Source organism: Ambystoma mexicanum, chromosome 3p (assembly GCF_040938575.1).
Source record: "Ambystoma mexicanum isolate Mex_15411 chromosome 3p, UKY_AmexF1_1, whole genome shotgun sequence".
NCBI classification, from domain to species: Eukaryota; Metazoa; Chordata; class Amphibia; order Caudata; family Ambystomatidae; genus Ambystoma; species Ambystoma mexicanum.
Genome location: NC_090925.1, coordinates 95312981 through 95339038, shown reverse-complemented (window position 1 = coordinate 95339038; position 26058 = coordinate 95312981).

Below are 26058 nucleotides of genomic sequence, written 5' to 3'. Positions count from 1 at the left end.
TCGGTCCCCACAGTTCTTCCAGCTGTCGGAATATGCCCCGCTCCAGCATCCAATCGCTGGAATCTGAGAGGTATCTGGAGTTCCAGTCCGCTATCACATTCAGCGATCCCGGAAGGTACTCGGCTACTACTGAAATCCCCGATTCCAGGTAGGTGTGTCAAAAATCTTTGGCTATCTCCGCCAGCAATCTGGATCTCGTTCCACCTAAATGATTTATGTACTTGACTCTTGAAATGTTGTTCATTTTCAGCAGAATACAGGAATTCACTTTCCCTTTGGTAAAAAGCTTGATCGCAAAAGATCCGACTAACAGCTCCAGACAGTTGATGTGCAGCTGGAGTTCTTCTGCGCTCCACCTCCCTCCTGTCTGGAGATCTCTGCATCAGGCTCCCCAGCCCGCTCGGCTGGCATCTGACTCTATTATCAAATCTGGACGGTCAGCAAAAATGGCTCTTCCGTTCCATACTTCCATGTTCGCCAACCACCACTTTCGCTCCGTCCTGGACTCCTGGTCGATGTAAACTAAGTGGTGGTAATGCAGACCCTGTTTTTAGCCTTTGCAGAGCTCGATAATGGAGCAGATCTGGAAAAATCATTTGTATCGAGGTTGATAACAAGCCTACCACTCGTGCTATAGTGCAGAGGGATATAACTGTTTTGTTGAGGCATGACCTCAATTCTCTTTTTATGTTTATGATCTTCCTGCTTGGAAGCTCTAGAGTTGCTGTCCTGGTATCTAGGATGAACCCTAGGAATTCTAATCTTCTGGTTGGTTTCATCGCCGATTTCTCCTGGTTCACAAGAAATCCCAGAGACGTTAGGAGCTTCACCACCCAGTCGGCTTGATAAAGGAGTGTTTCCTTGCAGCTGGCCATCAGTAGGATATCGTCTAGATATATAATCATACAAATCCCTTTCTCCCTGATTGCTGCTGCTACTGGTTTCATGATCTTCGTGAAGGCCCATGGCGCTGATACCAGCCCAAAAGGCATTGTGGCAAATTGCCATAATTGCTCATCCCAGTCGAATGCCAGGAAGGGGCGAAACTCCTTGTGTACTGGTATTGTCAGGTATGCATCTTTCAAATCTATCCTCATTAGCCAGTCGTCTTGCCTGAGTGTATCTTTGAGCTGATGGGTCCCTTCCATCTTGAAATGGTTGTAGACTACCCATCTGTTCATGTTCTTTAGATTTATTACAGGTCTTACTTTGTCCTTTCGATGGACTAGGAACATGTTGCCCACAAATTTTGAGAATGTTTCGCATTGCTCTATCGCTCGTTTCTCTGCTAGCTTTTGTAGTTCTGCGTATAATAGCTTTTTCTCTATCTGTGTCGCGGTTAGAGGACGGGGTGTTTGGCCTTGAATGGGGGTTCCTATGAACTCTATGTGCATGCCTTTCACTGTCTGAAGGACCCAGGCATCGTTGGAAAGCGAGCGCCAGTTTTCCCAAAACATCGCTGTTCTCCCCCCAACCGGTGGTTATACGCAAACTCTCACCTGTGGGGAAGTTGTGTCCTCCTCCCTGTCCTCTGGCTCCCCTCCCTCTCGGGAAACAACCTCTTGGTGGAAAGAATGAGTCTGGTTGTCTGTTCTCCCAGTAGTTGCTTCTATTTCCCTGAGGCCTTCTGAACGTTTGAGAGCGACCGGTCGCTCGGCCTCTGAACCGACCGGTCCCAAAAAAAACTCTCTCAGGGAAGATCTTTTTCATTGATGCTTGCGCCTTTTCTAGGGAGGCATATGTTCCCACGAACCTCCCCATTTCTTTGCCAAATGTGTCACCGAACAAGAGTCCTTGCACTGCCTCGCCTGCTTCATAAGACAATAGATCTCCTTGTCGGTTTTAAGCAGGAGGCCTCTTCTGCGCTCTGATGAAATTGCACAATTATCGTTGCCTAATATGCATACGGCCCTCTGCGCCCAGTTTGCTAGGACTCCTGGATCCACCTCTTCTCCAGTGTCCTTAGCGTCTTCGGGGCGAGTTCCGGGGCTTTCGCCACCTTCCCCAGCAAGTCTGGTTTTGGACACTCCACTCTCATCCTCCGACTTACTTCCTTCTCTAATGCTTTACGCTGTCTCTGCATCATGTATTTCGCTACCCTCGGTGAGGGCACCCATTCCGATGATCTGGGATTTCTTATCTCCTCAGGCTGGAACATATCAGAGGTTTCATCCTCTTCTAGGTTGTTCAGCTTTCTGAGCCTTTTCTTCGGAGGAGGCTGGTTTTCCTCGTCCTCTTCATTATCTGCTTCCTCCTGTGAGGAGTTCGGGGATTCTTGTGTTTCCTCTTCGGGGAAACCTTCCTCTATGTTGCCCATATTATCGTCCCCTGGGTAGGGGGTCTCGAGGCTCGGCACCTGCGATTTTTTCATGAACGCTTCCCTTAGTTTGCTGAAAGCGTCAGAAGCCTCTGGGGCCTTTGATCCTGCCCCTTCAATTTGGCCCGGGGGGTCAGAAGAGTCTTCACTCTTCCGGGCCTTGTTACACCCCTTTGGGCCCTTTGCTGAGACCCTAGTGGACGTGCTTTCTTCGGTGTTAAGTTTTTCTGGCTCAAGAATTGCTCGATGGTCTGCAGTCTCTCCTGAAGGGGTCTAACTCCCTGAGCCACTGCCTCTGTCAGTGAATCCCCCAGAACTTCTTTAAAACTATAGGCCAGGTCTTCATGCGAGACTGCCTCCTGTTCTTCCTCACTCCATTCGAAATTAGACATTTTAGTGCTGTCAGGTGCCTTAAATACCTTAGAAAGTTGTAGTGGCACATCCACTGATCCACTCTGTGAGGCTGCACCTTATCTGCACCCAGTATGTGTTGTGCAGTATTTTCCTGGGACTCTTACACTGTCCCTCGTGTAGAATTTACACTTAGTAGTGTTTCATCAGGCTTAAATCAGAGAATTATGACAAAGCTGGAGCTTATCTCTGCTCTGAAGCGATCGATTCATCTGCTTCGAAATCGTTCTCCACATGGAGCTTTCCGTGTAAGGCCCCACCTACCCAACAGTGGGGGCTCCTCTAATGCGAGCGTTGCACTCTATAATTCAATAGAGGGAATTCCCTCGGCACGCGAGCCGTGCTCGCACGTTGTCTCCGCCCCCACAAGGGTGGGGGCTGGAGCTCATAGATTACGCGATGAGCGAAGAAGTTCCCGCTCGCGCTGCAGATAATACGCGAGCAGGAAGGAAAATTCAGGGTTTCCTCGCTCGCGCTTAGCCCCGCCTCTCCAAGGGTGGGGGCTTTCCTGCTCCCAGCGCAAACACTGCACTGCAGGCTCAACGAATTTTGTGTGGGAAATCTGCAGGCCCCTGAGGTGCCGAGTAGTGCGGCACGGGGCGCAGAATCCTCACAATTAAGTATCTAATCTAATGTAAAAATGTAACGTTGCGCCGCGCGTGCACTCCTGAGCTATATTAAAATGTACAGTTATTAATAATTACGCCAAATCACTAAACGAATACAACATATCACGGAGCATATGAAAATGGTTACTTATCTCTGGAGAGCAGGAAAACTAGAGGAAGGACAGGAGAACAGGAAGGACTAGGTCACATGGCCAGAGACTATGGGACTACAGGAATGATGGAACTTGAAGTTTTCTTTGTAAAAAAAAAAAAAGTTAGATTTAAAATGAAAGTTTACAAAGTTTATATTTGTTGAAACTGCTGGAGAGTGGAAAATAAAGAAGATGAAGCTTAATGCTCACCCCCGCCTTGACATAGAATCGGATCTCAAGTGGACTATTAGGCTTATTTGTCTGGTTCCTTCAGCCAATCAGAACGCTCTTGGGCTGATTTGTAGTCTTTGTTCAGTCAATCAAAGAATTAAAATCTCAAAAAGGAGGTTTGACCCACAATAAAAGGCGCTGATCATGCCCAGTTCATTTGTGAGTTTTGCTGGCCTCTGAGGGAAGCAGTACAAAGGGTAGGATCACACTCTCAGGAGATAGGTGGTGGTTGTCTACCTTGCTGGCCTTTGGAGTCTTTTGGTGACCATTCTATGCCCCTTTGTTTTAGTGTTTGTTCAGTGTGTTGTTAATTTACCACATATCAAAAAGTAAAACATAGTCACTCTTTCTCTTGTTACTTTGCTCTTTTCCTTCCCATGATAAACCTTCAAAAAGCCAAGCAAGCACGTACTTTCCCTGATTCTATCCCACAAACCAAAATAAAACTCTTGCATAAATGATTTACCCTTTCCCAGTTGCCCACGTGTGTTTGTTGTTGTTGGAACACATCATCTTGTCTCGCTGCTTGATGTTGGGTTATCTGTGCACAGTGCTGTATAGTCTTGTTTGTACAGAGCAGGTGTTGGTAATCCATTTATTTTCAGAATCTAAGGGTGTTCTTGGTGGGTTTGTCTGTTTTGGCTTTTGAGGCTGCTTTTGGCTTCTCCCAGTTCTCTCAGTCAATGGTTCTCTATTTGTCTCATGGCATGCCCGTAACACTGTGAGGGGAAGAACCTGGGAGGAGAGGAGGCAGCAGAGCAGAAGCAGCATTTCTCCTCACTGAAGTAGTAGAATTGAAGGATGAGGAGGTAGGAACCTTTTGGTGTTTGTTTGTGCCAGCTCAAGGGCCCAGGTCATGAAGCATTACTGCTTCTCCAATTTGGTGGGAGAGACTGAGGCGTTGCGAACGGCCTCAGCAGAAGCAGTGGGAGAGGAGGCAGGACCAAGACATTCAGATGATACCCCAACGATCACAGAGACAATGGATGCAGGCACCCCAGAGGTGGCTCCCACATAGGCTGTGGAGGAGCCGCCATGGTGGCTGGGCCAGTGATGGAGCAGGATGGCATGTTCCTCATGCTGAAGTAGTAAGGAGCCTTTGCAATGGGATGAAACCTGTCTGTGTAGGTGCCAATGAAGAGTAAGTGATCCGCATCCACAAGGGCCAGGATGCCAAGTAAGAGAGTGAAGTCTGTCGGAAGGGAAAGGTGCAGGCTTTGGAAGTGCCACAGCAGCTATTGAGTCTACCTGAGGGGTGGGAAGAGGTAAAAAAATAATGGGATGAGAAGGTGGTGGGGAAGACTTACTCTGTGCCTGATAATGCAGATGGGTCAAGCAAGGCACAGATGGATGCCCAGTAACCAGAAGCATCACCCCTCCATGCATCCGGAAGGAGTCTGAGATTTCTTGAACAGTGCAGTGCTGTAGGCGGAAAATGAATCTGGGCCAGAAAGGGGAAGGGCCATACCGTGGGGATGTGGCCCATTTGAACCCATGCTCATCAGTGTCACAAATAGATTTACCAGGTAATTGAGTCACTTGCCTCTGCTAAAAACACTAGCGGCCGGCCTCAACCACCACCCAAACCAGAGATTGTGATGAGGAAGCATGTACTAGTACATCTTAGGGCCAAGGTGTAGCATGACAGCACTAGGCATGCAATGCCAATATAACCACACCTGCCCAGCCTGCTTGATTAGTGCCAGTAGCACTGGAACCTACTGTGGCTAGCAGCATGCCCCTGTAGTAGGTGCCACTCATACACGCATTGGGAGCAGCTTGCCACTGACAGTGCCTGACTCCTGGATGGTTTAACGAGGCACAGTATAACCTTTCACCTGCATTGCCTGGTGTCTGTATATCGGGGAAGTGAGAATTCTCTGTGGGGTCGGCCAACCTGTTGAGGCACATGCAATACCATCCTTCCCTCCCTTGGGCTGCAGTGCCGGTTTGAAAAGTATAGGCAGTCATCAGGGTGGGACTGGCCTCACAGGGGACACCCTACATGTGTGAGTGGCAGTGATCTTTTTTGAGAGCTGGAGTAATTTAAATGTAGGAAACACCCTGTGGGTAAACTAGAGGACTTTAATGGAAGGCAACAGTCTATTGCAGAACAAGTGACCTTTTCTGGGTGGCTCTTGCTTGATGGAAGAGCCGGGAGAGCCTGAGTAGGTAGCTGTACACTGTGAGAGGGTTCAAAAAAACTGTAGTGGATGGCTGAACAATGTGAGAGATCCTGAGACATTTAGTGGGCAGCTGCACCCTGAGAGAGATCCTGAGAGATTTAGTGGGCAGCTGCACCCCGTGAGAGATCCTGAGAGTTTTAGTGGGCAGCTGCACCCTGTGAGAGAGCCTGAGAGCTTTAGTGGGCAGCTGCACAATGTGAGAGATCCTGAGACATTTAGTGGGCAGCTGCACCCTGAGAGAGATCCTGAGACATTTCGTGGGCAGCTGCACCCTGTGAGAGATCCTGAGAGCTTTAGTGGGCAGCTGCACCCCGTGAGAGATCCTGAGAGCTTTAGTGGGAAGCTGCACCCTGTGAAAGATCATGAGATATTTAGTGGGAAGCTGCACCCTGTGAGATATCCTGAGAGCTTTAATGGGCAGATCCTGAAAGCTTTAGTGGGCAGCTGTACCCTGTGAGAGATCCTGAGAGCTTTAGTGGCACCCGCACCCTGTGAGAGATCATGAGAGCGTTAGTGTGCAGCTGCACCCTGTGAGAGATCCTGTGACCTTTAGTGGGCAGCTGCAACCTGTGAGAGATTCGGAGACATTTAGTGGGCAGCTGCACAATGCGAGAGAGCCTGAGAGGTTTAGTGGGCAGCTGCACCCTGTGAGAGACCTTGAGACATTTAGTGGGCAGCTGCACCCTGTGAGAGAGCCTGATAGGTTTAGTGAGCAGCTGCATCCTGTGAGAGCTCCTGAGAGCTTTACTGGGCAGCTGCACTCTGTGAGAGATCCTGGGAGCTTTAGTGGGCAGCTGCACTCTGTAAGAGAGCCTGTAAGCTTTAGTGGCATCTGCACCCTGTGAGAGATCCTGAGAGCTTTAGTGGGCACCTGCACAATGTGAGAGATCCTGAGACATTTAGTGGGCAGCTGCACCCTGAGAGAGATCCTGAGACATTTAGTGGGCAACTGCACCCTGTGAGAGATCCTGAGAGCTTTAGTGGGCAGCTGTAACCTGTGAGAGATCCCGAGAGCGTTAGTGGGCGACTGCACCCTGTGAGAGATCCTGAGAGATTTCGTGGGTAGCTGCACCCTGTGAGAGATCCTGATGTCTTTAGTGGGCAGCTGCACCCTGTGAGGGAGCCTGAGAGCTTTTGTGGGAAGCTGCACCCTGTGAGAGAGCCTGCACGCTTTAGTGGGCAGCTGCACCCTGTGAGAGATCCTGAGAGCTTTAGTGGGCAGCTGCACCCTGTGGAGATCATGAGAGCTTTAGTGGGGAGCTGCACCCTGTGAGAGATCCTGAAACATTTAGTGGGCAGCTGCACCCCTGAGAGAGCCAGAGACATTACATGGGCAGCTGAACCCTGTGAGAACGTCTGAGACATTTAGTGGGCAGCTGCACCCTGTGAGGAATATTTAGACCTTTAGTAGGCATTTGCATCCTGTGAGAGATCCTGAGTCATTTATTGGGCAGCTGCACCCTGATAGATAGCCTGAGAGGTTTAGTGGGCAGGTGCACCCTGTGAGAGATCCTTACAGTTTAGTGGGCAGCTGCACTCTGTGAGAGAGCCTGAGAGCTTCAGTGGACAGCTGTGAGTGAGCCTGCGAGCTTTAGTGGGCAGCTGCAACCTGTGAGAGAGCCTGGGAGATTTAGTGGGCAGCTGCACCCTGTGAGAGCTCCTGAGACATTTAGTGGGCAGCTGCACTCTGTGAGAGATTCTGAGAGCTTTAGTGGGCAGCTGCACTCTGTGAGAGATCCTGAGAGCTTTAGTGGGAAGCGACACCCGGTGAGAGATCCTAAGGCATTTAGTGGGCAGCTGCACCCTGCAAGCTTTAGTGGGCAGCTGCACCCTGTGAGAGAGCCAGAGAGTTTTAGTGGTCATCTGCACCCTGAAAGAGAGCTTGATAGCTTTAGGGGGCAGCTGCACCTGTGAGAGACCCTGAGGCATTTAGTGGGTAGCTGCACCCTGTGAGGGATCCTGATAGCTTTAGTGGGCAGATGCACCCTGTGAGAGATCCTGAGACATTTAGTGTGCAGCTGCACCGTGTGAGAATCCCTGAGAGCTTCAGTGGGCAGCTCCACCCTGCGAGAGAGCCTGAGAGCTTCAGTGAGCAGCTGCACCCTGTAAGGGAGCCCGGGAGCTTTAGTGGGCAGCTGCACCCTGTAAGGGAGCCCGGGAGCTTTAGTGGGCAGCTGCACCCTGTAAGGGAGCCCGATAGCTTTAGTGGGCAGCTGCACCCTGTGAGGGATCCTGACAGCTTTAGTGGGCAGATGCACCCTGTGAGAGATTCTGAGACATTTAGTGGGCAGCTGCACCCTATGAGAGATCCTGAGAGCTTTAGTGGGCAGCTGCACCCTGTGAGAGAGCCTGAGAGCTTTAGTGGGCATCTGCACCCTGTGAGAGAGCCTGTCAGCTTTAATGGGCAGCTGCACCATGTGAGAGATCCTGAGACATTTAGTGGGCAGCTGAACCCTGTGAGAGAGCCTGACAGCTTTGGTGGGCAGATGCACCCTGTGAAAGATCCTGAGAGCTTTAGTGAGCAGATCCTGAGAGCTTTATTGGGCAGCTGCACCCTGTGAGATATCCTGAGAGCTTTACTGGGCAGCTCCACCCTGTGCGAGATACTGAGAGCTTTAGTGGGCAGTTGCACCCTGAGAGAGATCCTGAGACATTTAGTGGGCAGCTGCATCCTGTGAGAGAGCCCAAGAGCTTTAGTGGGCAGTTGCACCCTGTGAGAGAGAATGGGAGCTTTAGTGGGCAGCTAAACCCTGTGAGAGATCCTGAGAGCTTTAGTGGGCAGCTGCACCCTGTGAGAGATCCTGAGAGCTTTAGTGGGCAGCTGCACCCTGTGAGAGAGCATGAGAGCTTCAGTGGGCAGCTGCACCCTGTGAGAGAGCCTGGGAGCTTTAGTGGGCAGCTGCACCCTGTGAGGAATATTTAGACCTTTAGTAGGCATTTGCACCCTGTGAGAGATCCTGAGGCATTTAGTGGGCAGCTGCACCCTGATAGAGAGCCTGAGAGGTTTAGTGGGCAGCTGCAACCTGTGAGAGATCCTTACAGTTTAGTGGGCAGCTGCACTCTGTGAGAGAGCCTGAGAGCTTCAGTGGGCAGCTGTGAGTGAGCCTGCGAGCTTTAGTGGGCAGCTGCAACCTGTGAGAGAGCCTGGGAGATTTAGTGGGCAGCTGCACCCTGTGAGAGCTCCTGAGACATCTGGTGGGCAGCTGCACTCTGTGAGAGATTCTGAGAGCTTTAGTGGGCAGCTGCACTCTGTGAGAGATCCTGAGAGCTTTAGTGGGCAGCGGCACCCGGTGAGAGATCCTGAGACATTTAGTGGGCAGCTGCACCCTGCAAGCTTTAGTGGGCAGCTGCACCCTGTGAGAGAGCCAGAGAGTTTTAGTGGTCATATGCACCCTGAAAGAGAGCTTGATAGCTTTAGGGGGCAGCTGCATCTGTGAGAGACCCTGAGGCATTTAGTGGGTAGCTGCACCCTGTGAGGGATCGTGATAGCTTTAGTGGGCAGATGCACCCTGTGAGAGATCCTGAGACATTTAGTGTGCAGCTGCACCGTGTGAGAAACCCTGAGAGCTTCAGTGGGCAGCTCCACCCTGCGAGAGAGCCTGATAGCTTCAGTGAGCAGCTGCACCCTGTAAGGGAGCCCGGGAGCTTTAGTGGGCAGCTGCACCCTGTAAGGGAGCCCGGGTGCTTTAGTGGGCAGCTGCACCCTGTAAGGGAGCCTGATAGCTTTAGTGGGCAGCTGCACCCTGTGAGGGATCCTGACAGCTTTAGTGGGCAGATGCACCCTGTGAGAGATTCTGAGACATTTAGTGGGCAGCTGCACCATGTGAGAGATCCTGAGACATTTAGTGGGCAGCTGAACCCTGTGAGAGAGCCTGACAGCTTTGGTGGGCAGATGCACCCTGTGAAAGATCATGAGAGCTTTAGTGAGCAGATCCTGAGAGCTTTATTGGGCAGCTGCACCCTGTGAGATATCCTGAGATCTTTACTGGGCAGCTCCACCCTGTGAGAGATACTGAGAGCTTTAGTGGGCAGTTGCACCCTGAGAGAGATCCTGAGACATTTAGTGGGCAGCTGCATCCTGTGAGAGAGCCCAAGAGCTTTAGTGGGCAGTTGCACCCTCTGAGAGAGAATGGGAGCTTTAGTGGGCAGCTAAACCCTGTGAGAGATCCTGAGAGCTTTAGTGGGCAGCTGCACCCTGTGAGAGAGCATGAGAGCTTTATTGGGCAGCTGCATCCTGTGAGAGAGCCCAAGAGCTTTAGTGGGCAGTTGCACCCACTGAGAGAGAATGGGAGCTTTAGTGGGCAGCTAAACCCTGTGCCTGAGAGTTTTAGTGGTCATCTGCACCCTGAAAGAGAACTTGATAGCTTTAGGGGGCAGCTGCACCTGTGAGAGACCCTGAGGCATTTAGTGGGCAGCTGCACCCTGATAGAGAGCCTGAGAGGTTTAGTGGGCAGCTGCAACCTGTGAGAGATCCTTACAGTTTAGTGGGCAGCTGCACTCTGTGAGAGAGCCTGAGAGCTTCAGTGGGCAGCTGTGAGTGAGCCTGCGAGCTTTAGTGGGCAGCTGCAACCTGTGAGAGAGCCTGGGAGATTTAGTGGGCAGCTGCACCCTGTGAGAGCTCCTGAGACATCTGGTGGGCAGCTGCACTCTGTGAGAGATTCTGAGAGCTTTAGTGGGCAGCTGCACTCTGTGAGAGATCCTGAGAGCTTTAGTGGGCAGCGGCACCCGGTGAGAGATCCTGAGACATTTAGTGGGCAGCTGCACCCTGCAAGCTTTAGTGGGCAGCTGCACCCTGTGAGAGAGCCAGAGAGTTTTAGTGGTCATATGCACCCTGAAAGAGAGCTTGATAGCTTTAGGGGGCAGCTGCATCTGTGAGAGACCCTGAGGCATTTAGTGGGTAGCTGCACCCTGTGAGGGATCGTGATAGCTTTAGTGGGCAGATGCACCCTGTGAGAGATCCTGAGACATTTAGTGTGCAGCTGCACCGTGTGAGAAACCCTGAGAGCTTCAGTGGGCAGCTCCACCCTGCGAGAGAGCCTGATAGCTTCAGTGAGCAGCTGCACCCTGTAAGGGAGCCCGGGAGCTTTAGTGGGCAGCTGCACCCTGTAAGGGAGCCCGGGTGCTTTAGTGGGCAGCTGCACCCTGTAAGGGAGCCTGATAGCTTTAGTGGGCAGCTGCACCCTGTGAGGGATCCTGACAGCTTTAGTGGGCAGATGCACCCTGTGAGAGATTCTGAGACATTTAGTGGGCAGCTGCACCATGTGAGAGATCCTGAGACATTTAGTGGGCAGCTGAACCCTGTGAGAGAGCCTGACAGCTTTGGTGGGCAGATGCACCCTGTGAAAGATCATGAGAGCTTTAGTGAGCAGATCCTGAGAGCTTTATTGGGCAGCTGCACCCTGTGAGATATCCTGAGATCTTTACTGGGCAGCTCCACCCTGTGAGAGATACTGAGAGCTTTAGTGGGCAGTTGCACCCTGAGAGAGATCCTGAGACATTTAGTGGGCAGCTGCATCCTGTGAGAGAGCCCAAGAGCTTTAGTGGGCAGTTGCACCCTCTGAGAGAGAATGGGAGCTTTAGTGGGCAGCTAAACCCTGTGAGAGATCCTGAGAGCTTTAGTGGGCAGCTGCACCCTGTGAGAGAGCATGAGAGCTTTATTGGGCAGCTGCATCCTGTGAGAGAGCCCAAGAGCTTTAGTGGGCAGTTGCACCCTCTGAGAGAGAATGGGAGCTTTAGTGGGCAGCTAAACCCTGTGCCTGAGAGTTTTAGTGGTCATCTGCACCCTGAAAGAGAACTTGATAGCTTTAGGGGGCAGCTGCACCTGTGAGAGACCCTGAGGCATTTAGTGGGTAGCTGCACCCTGTGAGGGATCCTGACAGCTTTAGTGGGCAGATGCACCCTATGAGCGATCCTGAGACATTTAGTGTGCAGCTGCACCGTGTGAGAGACCCTGAGAGCTTCAGTGGGCAGCTCCACCCTGCGAGAGCCTGAGAGCTTCAGTGAGCAGCGCTGCACCCTGTAAGGGAGCCCGGGAGCTTTAGTGGGCAGCTGCACCCTGTAAAGGAGCCCGAGAGCTTTAGTGGGCAGCTGCACCCTGTGAGGGATCCTGACAGCTTTAGTGGGCAGATGCACCCTGTGAGAGATTTTGAGACATTTAGTGGGCAGCTGCACCCTATGAGAGATCCTGAGAGCTTTAGTGGGCAGCTGCACCCTGTGAGAGAGCCTGTCAGCTTTAATGGGCAGCTGCACCATGTGAGAGATCCTGAGACATTTAGTGGGCAGCTGAACCCTGTGAGAGAGCCTGACAGCTTTGGTGGGCAGATGCACCCTGTGAAAGATCCTGAGAGCTTTAGTGAGCAGATCCTGAGAGTTTTATTGGGCAGCTGCACCCTGTGAGATATCCTGAGAGCTTTACTGGGCAGCTCCACCCTGTGAGAGATACTGAGAGCTTTAGTGGGCAGTTGTACCCTGAGAGAGATCCTGAGACATTTAGTGGGCAGCTGCATCCTGTGAGAGAGCCCAAGAGCTTTAGTGGGCAGTTGCACCCTGTGAGAGAGAATGGGAGCTTTAGTGGGCAGCTAAACCCTGTGAGAGATCCTGAGAGCTTTAGTGGGCAGCTGCACCCTGTGAGAGATCCTGAGAGCTTTAGTGGGCAGCTGCACCCTGTGAGAGAGCATGAGAGCTTCAGTGGGCAGCTGCACCCTGTGAGAGATCCTGAAGCTTTAGTGGGCAGCTGCACCCTGTGAGAGATCCTGAGAGCTTTAGTGGGTGACTCTGCAATGTGAAGCAGCCCGAGATCTTCAAGCAGTCACTGAACATTCGACAGGTGATGCTTGTAATTGTGAGGAAATAGTAAAATGGACAAGATTACTCACACAATAGGCAAAGACCCGTCTAAATCAGCAAGTGGCCGGGACCTGTCTGTAACTAATACACCTATCTGCTTCCCAGGCACATGTGCAATGAAACACTCCCACCACGCTTTTCGGTGTCTGACTTGCAATGAGTAACACAGCATGGTTCTATTCAGGGAAGACAAGTTGGCTGGAAGATATTGCAGTGAAATGAAGTGATTATTCATTTTTATGATTGTCAATTGTTTTTCTATTGTTACAGACAATAGCCCTGGTCATGCTAAAAACTCTATGGGACTGTTCATATGTGTGGCGGCAATTTAGAGATCCTAAAACAACTCTCAGAAGTGCCGCTGGACGGGTAGACTGGTCGCTGTTCTCATAGTATGATGCTACACTTGGTCATCATCCATTTCCACCGGTGAAGGGTCCAGAAGATAATGATATGATAGGTTATTTATACCATGCTTCATACCCAGAGGTTTCTAAGCGCGGACCGGGGGATCGAACCTCTGTTGCTCCATATTGTCTTGCTTCCAAGGCGAGCATGTTGCCCCTGAGCTATCCTCCCGAGATCAGCATTATTCATCTTTGTGGCTGCTGTTACTGTTGATGATCATCATTCAACGGGTATTGGTGATATACTGCCTGTTAAAGTCATCATTTCCGATGCAGCTGGCAACATTTAGGCTGGTCAGTGTTTATCCTGCTGTCTGTGTTCTTTTTCCAATTGATTTTGCAAGCGTTGCAGGACAGCATCTTTGCACATTTGCACAATGTCTTCTCCTTGTGGCATTTGCTGTGAGTCCTCCTTCACTGACGCATGCAAAACAGCCACGTTTTCTTTGAAGCATGTGCCCACAATGAAAATCAGCAGCAACACAATGTAACCATTAACTCCAACTAACCATGGATCACCTCACAAGGTTGCATTCAGTTTACTCACCAGCTGAGGCAAATAAGCATCACGTGCCATGCTATAGGCCCTCTACATGTTCAACAGGTTGAGTTCAATTAGGTACAATAGAGGGTGACACTCACCAGGGTGGTTTGGACCCCCAAGACCTCAGTCCTTCTAGAGCTTCCTGGGTATCACCAACCCTATTATTTTGGTTAATCTTCATCAGGTGGGAGCAATTGGACTTTTCACCATCTACAAAAAATATTGGCCATTCTTCTGCAAACCACGGACCTATATCCAAGGGTGTCAATAAAGCCAAGCCACTAGTAGAGAGAGAGAAAGAGAGAGAGAGGAGGGAGAGAGACAGAGAAGAGAGGGACAGAAAGAGAGAGAAAAGAGAAAGAAAGAGAACGAGAGAGAGAGATTCAAGTTTGCTTGTGAAGGTTGCTTTTTGCCTTTATCCGGGGCTCTGCAAGCTTACATTGCAAGGATAGGCACAGTCCAAGAAGTGACCATCTTAGAGGAGACAGCACAGGGCTGACAGGCAGCATCTACCATCACTAATGTTGCTGTGAACCCAAGAAAGCAGCCCAAGACTAAATAACCTTGGCTAGTAGAATCATGACCTGCTGCACTCGCATACTGATTGAACATGAGAAATCAGTAGTTCCTAGACTCAATCCCCAATCACAGTGCATTCTCTCAAGCTTCTTGCACTTAAACCTGTTGAATAGTTATGAGCCCCATGGCCCATGCAGGATGTAGGTAACATGAGTGAGCAGATATGGGAAAATGGGAGTGCAAGAAGTACACAGTGTTAAGCAGAGCATAGTGGTGGATAGACAGTTTGTAGCAGAGGAGATGGGGAGGAAGAAGTATGCAGGAGGTAGAGAGCGAACGCCAAGATTGGGCCTAATGGAGGGAGAAAAAGCTCAAAGTAGGAAGCAGACAGTGAGTTGTAAGAAAAGTTTAAGGAGAAAGAAAAAACCTCAACAAAGAGGATAATGCTTTAAGACTAGATGTGATGTTGAGACTAGAAGAGAGCGAGAGAGAGAGAAAGAGAGAGAGAGAGAGAGAGAGAGAGAAAGACAGAGAGAGAGAGAGAGAGAGCGAAAGAGGGAGGAAGAAGAAGAAGATAGTGGAGAATAGATCATAAATAACATGAGAAAACATCATGAAGGAAAGAAGTTGAGTGAACAGAGAGGAGAGAGAGAAGTAGGACTCGAGAAAGGGAGAAGGGAGAAGTAACCAAGAGGAGGAAGTGGTGCACAAGAAGGGGTCAATAGGTGAGGGGAATGGTGGAGACTGAGACCTAGCAATATTCATGAATTGGTGGTGAAGACAACCTAAAGAATGAGTTAAGCCTGAGGGCCACATGGGCCACCACTTTCTAAACAATTTGACACCTAACATATAGCCAATCAAAGTTGCCATGGTGGATGGGCCAGATATTTAGGAAGCAAAATAGAAACATTTTGACTTCCTGATGCATCTAAGGGTAAGGTCAGTTAAAACCTCAAAATTGCTGTGAGAGAATATTTCCTGTCAGAGAGACAGAAATTAAGGTAGGTAAGGAGCAACTATGGACCGTGGGCCTACACAAACCTGAATCCTGGAACATCAGTATTTTGCATTGATGAACACACACCGTGCCATCAGCTAACCCTACTTCCATATCTTCATTTGGTGATAATAAAACCTTTGAACTTTGAATCATGGCTCTGAGTTGTCTTGCAAAGCTGAACGAGTCTCACACTGTGGATTGCAGTCAAACTGGTAAAAGAAGGCACATCTGCAAGTCATTACATTTGATTAACAGAAACTACCTAAGTAGACAGTTGATATTCTTCTCTTAGAAGGGGAAGTTGGGTATATATCAAGAACTGGAATCCTTCTTGGCAAGGCTCAACTGAGTTAGGCCCAGGTGACAGCCCACACCCGAGCTCTAGACAAGCTGATCATGTCTTTAAATAAGGTAACAAGCTTTATTGAAGCAAGTGATGATGACCAGGGTTTCAGCCCATGAAGACTGCCACGACAACACCAAGAAGGTCATGCAGCCCTTGGCCTAAAGACATCGCACTTGGACCAAGCCTGCTTTACGGACTAGGATAGTGTTCAAACATGTACCCAGACCAATGGGACCAAGCAGAGGGAGCAAACAAGGGGATGATCTAGAAGATCCCGGGTCAGTTCAATCTGCCGTAGAAATTCAAAAGTCAAACCTGGGGGGCGTGGCCAGCACGCGGACGATGCGGACGTGAGCCGAGTGAGCTCCCGCAAGCGCCAAAATAATCCTGCATTTTCATCCTGATTCCTGGGGATTTCGTGCGAAATAAACACAGCGACCGAGCCCATAAAGCTGCGGGCTCGGATTGACGGAGGTGGTGACACCTGCCTGCCCAGACGACGGAGATAAATCCACATTTTGCCGAGGCCCGGCAGCGGAGCTACGTGACCAAGATGGCCGCCGGTGTCTGGGGACGGACTTCCTCCGCCTGATCGAGAGGCCACGGCGGGGCACGGGACAGAACGTGAGGCGGACGCCCGGGACCATCCTCTCTTCCTCCACCGCCGAATCTGAGATTATTCACCGGCTGAGCCCTGCTGACACCGGAAGACGCCCGGACGGATCCGATCCGCGAGAGAAGTGCGGGAGAAAATGGCGGCCCTCCTGTGGTCCCGGTGGTGTGCGGCTCCTGCCTCCTGACTCATATCCACTTTGGGACACCACGCCGCGACTGCAAACTGCGTTAGAAGTAAGTGATCGAGCCCTGTCCGCTGAGGACTGTACCGTACCAGCGAAGGGGGGACCGCCACCCACTTGGGTGAACAGCTAGAAGCGCCGGAGGTCCACGCGTATTGTGGAGGCCCACTAAAGGGTGCTGGGCCTCAAAGTACTCTCGTCACATAAGCCCCAGGCCCTGGTGGAGGAGGCTTTTGGAACTCATACCCCCTCACTTGACTCGCTGCACGGCCACCATCCCATATACCGGGGGGTACGACCACTCCAACGGCATACATACAATAATTCCAGCCCCATCGTAGCAGACACCCCACTACTCCCGAGAACATGGGGAAGGACAGGCAGAAGAAACCATCTACACAGAGCAGCATGGACCAGTTTGCCGTTGCTTCCACCCCGGCCCCGGTGGACGCTGCAACACGACCAAACTCCCCCACGGGAGATGAATCCCTCTCCTTACGGGACGTAATGGCGGCCATCTCCAACTCTTGCTCCTCCATGGAGACCAAAATAGACAGCATGGCGGCGAATGTCTCCTTCCTACGCCACGATCTGCAGAAGCTGACTTCCAGAACAGGAGTCGTGGAACACCGCATCTCCGAAGCGGAGGACAGCATCGGCGGGATCAACCGTCAGCTGTCCCAAGCCCTAAACCGCCTGAAAGCCTTGGAGGCGAGAGTGGATGATGGAGAGGGAAGGTCCCGCCGCAACAACGTTTGCATCCTGGGCCTGCCGGAGGGGGAAGAGGGACAATGCACGGAATTGTTCCTGGAACAATGGCTCGTGGACATCTTCGAACCCCAATCCTTCTCAAAATTCTTTTCGGTGGAGAGGGCTCATAGAATACCTTCGGGCAAACCGCTCCCGGGCGCTCCGCCCCGGACTATCATCGCTCGCTTGCTCAACTACTGCGACAGGGATGCCCTTCTGCAATTGTCATGCTCGCAGGGGACGATCACCCATAACGGCTCCCGAATCGCCTTCTTCCCGGACTATACCCGAGAAGTGCAGAGGGCACGACAATCCTTTGAACCACTCAAGAAACAACTTGCTCAGATGAACGTGAAATACGGCCTGCTCTTCCCGGCCCAACTTAAGATCTATCATAAAGGCACTACTGTCCACTTCACTGACCCACAAGATGCCTGGAAGTGGGCAGAGGCTCACATAGATGGCGATTGGACTGCAAGACCAAGGAGACCGAGAGGACGACCTCGACCCGGGCCGAGGCGCCTCCCCGAGGAGACACCCAGAACGGGGGGGACAGGAGATCCCGGAGCCACCGGCACAACAAGAAGAGGAATGAACTAACTATAGTCCCCTACGAGGACCTTAGAACACTGCTGGGACACACGAGGATGTACCGACCGCGCCTCAGATACCGACGCGCAATCTACCCACCATGGAAGAAGTCGACGATGGGCACAAGGTGGGAACTCTGGGGAAAGGTCTGAACTCTCCCCTGGTTAGACCTCTCTTTCCCCTCCGCCCTCCCCCCCTCTCTTTTTCTTGCTGGTTTCGACCCTATCTAAGGGTCTGGTTTTTGAGCTGACACCTTAAGTTGAAGGATCAGCATGTTTGGGCGACAGGTACTTCGTGTTGGGGTGGAGTATGGGGTGGGGGCGTGTTGGGAAAGTTTAAAAAAATGTTGTTGGTTACTTCAGGACTGCCACTTGCTCATGGGCCGAACTACTCACTGTTCCCTGTTAGGGGCGTCTTGCACTGTTCCACGAGGCAACCCTGCTTCCTTAGTACAGGCGAAGAATACACCGCCATCTCTTATGAATCGCTATACCCTGAATATCCCCATCATACGTAGTAAATATCCTCTACACAAACTCACACATCCCTCATGCAGCACACTAAGTCCTTGAAACTCCTTACTTGGAATGTGAATGGGATGGGGTCAGGAATTAAACGGCGCCTTATCATGCAATTCCTAAATAGACATTCCCCTGATGTGGACCTCCTTTACGGAAACCCACTTGGCTGGGGTAAACTGTGCCTTTTTCCAAAGAACTAACTATCGCCTTGCCTTTCATGCGGGATACACAATGGGCTCCAGGGGCACCCTTATTCTGATACACAAACGTATACCATTTATTCAGCATACCGTAGAACAAGATCCCAGGGGCCGATACGTGTTCATCCTGGGAGCGATCTGGGGTCAAAAGGTGGCAATTGTCTCGATCTATTCTCCACCGGGTCTGGGACAGGAATTACTGGATGACCTCACCACCCTTATAGGTAAACATCACCCTGACATATACATCCTAGGGGGGGATTTCAATGACACCATGAATAACAACACTGACCGCTCCCACCTCCGAAATCGTAACTCAGATACCCCTACCAAATTAGCCAACTTTACATCTGCGTTTGGGTTCCGGGATGTATGGAGGGAGCTACACCCCGATGTTAGGGAATACTCATTCCACTCTGGTGCCCATGGCTCTATGTCCAGACTGGATTATTTTCTTCTATTGCACACTGACCTTTATAGGGCAATGTCCGCAGAACTGCTCCCTCGGGGCATCTCGGACCATTCACCGCTTTCGATGGAAATATGTATACAGGGCGCCCTCCCCCCCAGAACGTGGAGACTTAATTGCTACTACCTGGGGTTCCTGGAGCTGATAGATCGCCTAGAGGAAATATCCGCCGAATACTTCGAAATTAATGAAGAATCGGTAGATAACCCCGTGACAGTATGGGAGGCATACAAAGCAGTGCTTAGGGGTGAAATCCTCTCCTGGACGACACATAAAAGGAACACCCGGCTCCAAAAGATACTAGAGGCCGAGAAGGAAGTGAGCGACAAGGAGGCTAAACATATTTCCGACCCCACGCCTGACACCCATCGTTCCCTCCAACGCGCCCAAGAGCGTCTTCGGAACAGAGCGATGGATGACGCTAAGCAGGCCCACTGGCAGGCTAAAGCGAGAATATACGAACTAGGGGACAAAGCGGGCAAAATGCTCGCCTGGCTGCAGAAGAGAGACGAAGGACAACGCCATGTCCGGGAAATAGTCACACCACAGGGCGACAGCTATCACTCTGACGCTGAGATTGCTGAGGCCTTCTCGATGTTCTACGCAGACTTGTACCGAGCCCCAGCCTCTCCACTAGACCCATCCCTCTTAGCCGAGCTATCGTTGCCGACGCTCTCCGTGCAGCAGAGGGAGCATCTGGACTCCGCCGTATCAGAGGCCGAGATTTCAGAGGCACTATCTCAGCTCCAGTCGGGGAAAACACCGGGCCCGAACGGATTCCCCGTTGAAACCTGGCAAAAGCTAGGAGCAGACAAAATGGCGGCCCCCCTGCACAGAATGTTTCTTGCCGCCCGGGAACAAGGGACTCTCCCACCAGACCTATGTAAAGCGACCATCGTGGTCATACCCAAACCTGACAAACCTCCACACAAATGTGCTTCCTACAGACCTATATCATTGATTAATGGAGAGGCCAAGGTCCTCGCAAAACTCCTGGCGAACCGGTTACAACTGGTTACATCCACCCTGATTCACCCGGACCAATGCGGATTTCTGCCCCACAAATCGACCCGGATGAATCTACGCCGTCTCCATTTGGCAATGGAGAGAAAAAGCATTTGATTCAATTCGATGGGATAGCCTTATTAGATTATGCGCCGTATGGGATTCGGGGAAGTCTTTATAGGATGGGTACAATTACTCTATACTAACATCCAAGCGGAGGTAAGGGAAAATGGATGGTCCTCTCGATCCTTCCCCTTGGGCCGAGGTACGCGGCAAGGATGCCCGCTCTCCCCCCTTTTGTTTGCCCTTGCAATCGAACCACTCGCTATTTGGCTTCGCCAAAACACAGCCTGGACGGGGTTTAGATGGCCAGAGGGCTATGAGGACCGTACATCTCTTTACACAGACGACCTCCTTATATACCTGGGAGACCCGCCTCGATCCTGTCCCATCATAACACAGCTGCTCATCCGCTTTGGTAAATTTTGCGGACTCAGAATCAATTGGGATAAATCAGTTTTCTTCCCTGTGAAGGGTGGAGAGCAGGCCATCCCCCAGGAGTGCCCGTACCGAGTTGAGCGACAAGGCTTTCGATACCTGGGAATCTGGATATCCGGGGACCTGACAAGCTATGTATTACACAATCTCCGACCGATCACAGACCGGTTCATTATCGATGTCCAACACTGGAAACTTCTCCACCTGACCCTTATGGGTAGAGCGGCACTCTTTAAAATGATGACCCTTCCCAGATACCTCTATGTCCTTCAAAATGCCCCACACAGAATTCCAGACTCAGAGTTTCACCTAGCATAGACACTTCTTAGGGACCTTATATGGGGGGGAGGTCAACCACGAATAGCGTTAACACCCTTCAGAGATCGATCTGGGAGGGGGGAGTGGGAGTCCCCCGTCTCCAAACCTACTATTGGGCATCACAATTGGCTGTGGTTAACGATCTGCTTCACGGGAATCGGGACCTACCTCACATACGCGCTGAGATGGCCACTATACAGAATGCAGACCCGCTGACCATTCTTTATCAACCCCTCCCGAGAAACCCCCCACCCACAACTACAACGCACCTCACTATGGTCTGGAGACAGGCACACCGGTTCGTTAGGTGGGATAATAAAGTTACCATCGCACAACCTCTCTGGCAAAATAATAATCTAGCTGCGTCCCGTGAACTAGAGCCATGGCCCAACTGGATGAAAGCAGGGGTCACGCGAGTGGGGGATATGTTCACAAATGGGAAACTGGCCTCCTTTGAAGATCTACAGTCACACTTCCAGATCCCAAATAAGCAACGGTATCACTACATACAACTAGCCCATGCTTTAAGAACCCACTTAACAGCTGACACAAGGCTACCGGACTACACCCCCATAGAGCGCAACATCCTACCAGCGTATATCCCCACCAAATGCACTTCCATCTTATATAACGCCATATCCTCCTTTGCTACCCCCGAACTGAATAAGCTCAAGGCGAAATGGGAAGCGGATGTGGGAGAAATAGATCCGGAGGACTGGATACAAGTCCTCATGCACCCTTGAGAAATTGCTATCTCCTCTAGGCTCCGACTGGTGCAGTTGAAGATACTGCACCGGGTATACTACCCTAGGACGCGACTATACGGCTGGAAAAGGGCCCCAAATCAAACTGTCTCCGCTGCGGGGAGGAGGAGGGAACCTTCTTTCACATCTTCTGGGCATGTCCCCGGATACAAGCCCTTTGGAATGCATGCTGTGGGGAGCTCTCCAGGGTCCTGGGCCGGACCATACCACTGGACCCAAAAGCCCTACTCCTGGGAATACCTAATGAAATTGAAGCTAACAAGTGGGAGAGATTGCTCTTACACACGGCAGCAGGGCTGATCAAGCGTAATATAGCGCAGAAATGGGGAGCCCCTGACCCCCCGACAATGGATCAATGGAAACTGGATATGGACGTGTGCGCCATGATGGAGCATAGGATCTATTTGGCAAGGGATTGTCCCAACAAAGCCTCGAAAATTTGGGATAGGTGGGAAGAAGAAGCGATCTAAGACTCCCTCCTGCATGCTGGGGAGCGTGCAATGGGTATTATGTACTACACGCCGATATATGTACTAAGGAAGACTCTTGACCACAGCTGATATGTGTACTGCCTTTGTTGATTGAGACTGACCATGATAGTCCTTATGTTGATTTGTTTTTGTTTTTGTGATTGTTGTATTACTATGATAATAATAAAATACTTTATTAAAAAAAAAAAGTCAAACCTGGCGACCCTGAACCTAAAATCACATTGGGGAGCTGATCAGTGGCCACTTGAAACTGATTGACAAGTTTAAGGAAGCTATTTCTGAGCTGCAATGAGCAGCTCATCCACCACCGGTCCTACTCAATTTTTACTGTCAGGGCAAAGATCTGTGTACTTTATTTACTGATTCTGAACATGATGCCAGGTGGGAAAAGGGAAATTGGGTTTGAATCATTGCTTCACTTTTGATGATTGAACTATAAGGGCAATCCCAAGTGCTGCATCCTGATGGCAGGACGGAGCATGGGGAACCTAAAAGGGAATATTGGAAAAGCATAGACATAACGCAGGCGGTTTGTGAGTTGTGTAATTTGCCATTATATTTCTTGAATATGCATGAGGCTTAGTATTATTATTTGGTACATATGGTGTTTACACATTGAAGCAGTGTAAATGCCATTGGTGCCTTTTATAAATGATAAAGCAAAATCAGAATCACACCACCAGTGACTATGTGATATGCTGAAACATCTATACCAAACTCCAAGACAACTTTTCTATAGAATCCAGAGTGCTCTGGATAAATGGATAACAGGGATGACCTTAGAAAAGGTGAAAGACACAGTGACACCAGAACAGTTATGTATGCTATTGCAACCCTACCTCTAATGTCACATCCAAGAACTACACAAGCAGAGCCTGAAGCAGGCATTCCATATGTCCATGGGATTTCAACAGGTGTATCAGTCACTACCTGTCCATTCTGAGAGTTTAGGTACAAAAGTGTTCTTTCAGGACTGAAGAAGGATAATGTGATAGTAACTTATCAACCATATCCAATACCAAAGGCAGGAAATAAAGGAAACCAAGAGAGCATCTGGAGTCCCTTGACTCATTAATCAGGAAACGTTGAAGACAATGGTGTTTGTCCTTTTTCAGGAGGCATTGGGGGGGCCAGATGTAAATACTTGTGGGCAGTCTATTTTTTCTGCTTCTGTCTGGACATACCCCAATGAGTACTTAAGGCTATTAGTGGCTGATTTGATAGCCAACGGACAGACAACTATGATAAGTAGATTACAGAAGAAGTATATGGAAGAACAAATAGATAGTTTGGACCAGGGAGTAGGAAAAGTCAACTATTACAATGCAGTTCAAGTTGAAAGCAAAGGGACAATGGTTTGAAAAAGTGTTGACTTTGTATTGAGGGACCTATACAAAAGCTCAAACCAAAAATCATAATTGATGGTGAGACGTTCCCAGTTGGAGATGTGATAGTGTAAGGTTTACCTGAACAACTCCTCTGTGTGACTGATCTTCCAGAGTTTACCCATCACAAGGGCCAGGCTCGACAGAAAAGAATAGCCTCAATCCAGACATCATAGCTCCTTGATTTTGACACGAAGAACCTTAAGGCAGGTCCTCTTAGCTAGTTGGAGCGTGGGGTTTTTGTTACCACTGAATTCCCTTAATATCACACACAAGAACCTACAAAATACTCCATCTAGACATTTAGAAAAAAGGCTCAGCTTTTAAACATTTTACTAGGCCCATTCCAGGGGAGGGCTTTGTGAAAGTGAAGTATTTAAGTGAAACATTCAAATTGTAGAAGCTAGAGGATAGGACTACAGAGAACGTGAATGCCAGAGACCAGTCTGGCAAGAGAAATAGGTGGATCCTGGGCTCTAATCCTGGCCTCATGGGGTTCACCAATCCTATTAGCCATGAACAACCTTTGCAAGCTGGGCATAACTAGAGTACTGAGCACCCAAAAGAGAATGGTGACAAAATGTCATCTGTGAGGATTAAGAAGTCTAAGCTTGTTGTTTTTTAACCATCAAACAATGCTAGAAAATATTTTCTTTAAAGTAGGCTCTGCCACTTTCATTGATGACGAATCCCAGGATGTTGTCACTACTTCCATAGGGTCAGCCCCTTCCCATAAGGCCAAGGAGGTGTGGCCACTACCGGATAGACCCCCTGGGATGGTACACAGTGGGTGAATCTCATGGGAGGAGAAACACACGATGGGACCAGTGATGCCTATTGTGGGAGAACGCATCATTCACTTAACACCTCCACCCCCACTCTCTTCACTCATACCCTCCTCTCCCATATACCTTTGTAGTATGTAAGAAGTAGAAAGGAATGAGACAAGGAAGAATAGGGATGAATATCATGATCCAAAACCAGAAAGTACTGACATGAGGAAGAGGCGCGGATCTGCAGGGATCTCTCAAAGGAACTTACCTGAACACTCTAGATTTCAACTGCAGGCCTTGATAGGAACAGACATAAAAACGAACAAGGGACTTGCCCGAAAGTCAGATGCTCTGGAACGGATCTGCGAGAGTGAGAAAGGCAAGTTCACAAATAGCACACGTTAATCACAGTCTTTAATGTGGGCCCTATCAGCTTACCTTCACAAGGCCCTGCACAGATCCAGAAGCAAGCATTTTACTTGCTTGAAAAAGAGGCCTGCATATGGGCCCGACAGGCAGAATCTATCACTGTCAGTTGCGGTGTAAAACCAGAATGTAGGCACCAGGTAAAAAAGGTCTGGCACCATAACCATGATCTACTCTTCTAGTCAAATGATCACGACCGGCTCCCCAATCACAGTGCATGCTCACAGGCTACTTGCACATGAAATCTATTGAGCAATTTAGAGCTGTGAAGCTAACCCATATGGGAAGAAAACGGATGAGAAGGTGGGGTGGGGGACAGTCATTGGAAGTGTGGTAAGGAGGTGAGGTTCAGAGATTCTCCTCTGTGAAAGATAGTGGCCTGAAGAATCTGGGTAAGGCTCTCGAAAACCGGGACTAATGTCCGGCAGAGGGACTCCCAGGACCCCCCTTGTTTTGGCATAGTTTAAGTAACTTTGGGTCTCACCCTAAGTTACTAGGGGAATCCAAACGTGCTCACTATTTTTAGAGAGGCACAGTTCCACCATATGGAAGAGGTCCAACCAGGCCGAAACACGTGTCTGGGGATGCTGTTGGTATTCTTGTCCAGAAGAGAATTGCCTAGCATTTCAGTGCTGGACTGCCCCAGGGCAGGACAAAGACTGATATGTTTTGGATATTTCTCCTCTGTGAACGATAGTGAGCTAAAGACTCTGGGTAAGTCTCTCTTAACCAGGACTAATGTCTGGCAGAGGGACTCCCAGGATCCCCCTTGTTTTTTGAGATTCAGGCACAGAGGAGGAAGAGGGGGACTACTCCTTTAGGAGGAGATGTAAGGATAATTAACAGCAGAGGTGAAGACAGGAGAAAAGAGTGTTCAGCATGAGGCTGACAGAGAGTTAATAGTGAAGAAGTAGGAGGAAGAAAGGGGTTAGCAGGAGGTGGTGAGAAAGTTCAGAATGGAAGTCAAGGAAGAAGAAAGAAACATAAAGGCAGAGAAGAAGGGAAATTTGTTTGCCAGGGTCGGATTATGATGAGGCAGGCAAGGCCCTGGTTGCTGATTCCTGAACCCACGCCTGGGCTACAAGTAAGTTACATAAAATGTAACTTACATTGAGATCTTGAGATCCTTTGCGGCCCACCACGGATGCAGAGAAAGCTAACACCAAAGTGTTATCTTTCTTTGAAGAATGCGGTGGGCCGGCAGCCAACTGCTGTGACGCCATGGCACCAGCAGCAGTCGGTGTTACAAAACACTGAGAGTGGCACGGATCGGTGGGCCGGGGCTGCCTCAGCCTGGTCTGTTCCCTCCCAGTGTAGTGAATTGTACTGGTAACTAACTAACATGAGCTCTGTGCCCGGGATGCCAGTGCGGGTGCGACCCAATGCCCGCCTCCTCTGCACGGAGAGCTGCTGCTGCTGTCACCATGCAGGCGAGCCCAGCTGTCACTCCACAGCTCCACTCCATCTCTCCTCCCCTCCCCACTCCCGCCTGCACGTGAA